Genomic DNA, 1,578 nt, shown 5'->3' on the forward strand with positions numbered 1-1,578 from the left:
GTGAAATGTTCTACCTTATCAAGAGTTATTAGAAATTTTGGAAATGTATAAGCCACGAGTAAACTTGGGGTTGGGATGATTGGAGGAATGAAGGCAAAACAATCTGTATTGGAGGTGATTCAAGTGCACGTGATTAGTAGCAGTGGGTGAGGCTTAAAACACGGCAAATGAAAGGGCTAAGGCCAAAAAACGAACCATGTGGGAAAAGGGGTTGTGCGGTGAACATGGTAAGCGAGCTGCTGCAAGAGGAGTGAGCATCTCAAAGCCTTTCGCATCAACGCCTGCTACAGATGATAGGGCGTTTGATTTTCGGAAGCAGTGTGTAATACCACTAAAAATGAGCTCGAAATAAGTAATTATTTCTCGCACTATCGGGCTTCTGATGGCTACTATCTTCTCATCATCGATTCAATGCAATGGCAGTTGCTCTGGAAAATCCATTGATCAAAATGCCGGTGGGCCTAGCAATGAGAGCATAATGGACGATTGTTAAGACAAAGCTCGGTTGGTTACTTTGCCCGTTGCTCATACAAACAGTATTTGAATTTCGAACCTCGCCCAATGTGCTTAAAAATGGCTGTCGCATCTTTCAAACACTGAACCACTTCATGTTTACTATTGCAAACAACTGTGTTCTCATTAGCTTGGATACCCACGACCTAGTCTCTACTTATCACCTTGTTTAAGAAGATAATACAGAAAACTTTCAGAGAATTAAAGCAAGCCATTCTGTACTCGCTAAACCCTGACTCAAAAATAAACTCCGAATCGCTGGAACTCTTATGCGTGAATTTCAAAAATTGATATCATCATCACATAGCGAAATTTGGAGCAACGCTCCCAGTTGTCGATGTTTATTACCACGTCAAGGAGCGGTTACATTTTGATTGTCGATGTAAGACTAAAAATGAACCATCTGTGTGAGAAGCCTGCTTAAAGCTCGTGATACAAATTAAATTGTCGCAAACGTGATTATTCATGATTCTTGCTTTAAAAAATGTTGGATCTTCCAAGGAAACGCTATAAAGCATAACTAATCGATTGTACTTCTACTACAAAAAAAACCAAAATGTATCATGTTTTTTTTTAATTTGGCTATTTAACTTACCAACTTAGTCTTGGTAGAGAGATAAAAAAGCAGAGAACCTTGGCATGGCTCTTGTAAAAGTAAAGTCACATTTAAATTATTAAGATTTTTATAAGATTAGGTGACTTAATCGCACAGCCCCTTCAACGGGCTTATTTCTAAGCCGTACGCTCACTTTGTAATTGAAAAAATTCAATGTACAACAATCAGACATTTGCTGGCATAAAGATTCCCTAATACTCGCCTGATTAATTAACAACGGATTTCTCCAGAGGTAATCCATTTTTTGCACTTCCCTCCCTATTCTCCATTAAGTGATTGCCTATCTCCTTGACCTTCACCTCACCAGGCTCTTCATCCTCTGGGAGGTTAGAATTAATCTCCTTGCCCAGTGGCATTTTGCGTTTCGTCACGTTGGTGCCAGTGCCGGCGACAGAAATGAAGGAGACAGAGGTGATAGCGGAATCGGCATTGCACGTCAAAAGGTCAGT

The sequence above is a fragment of the Echinococcus granulosus genome (genome assembly GCF_000524195.1).
Source record: "Echinococcus granulosus chromosome Unknown EG_S00039, whole genome shotgun sequence".
Classification (NCBI taxonomy): domain Eukaryota; kingdom Metazoa; phylum Platyhelminthes; class Cestoda; order Cyclophyllidea; family Taeniidae; genus Echinococcus; species Echinococcus granulosus.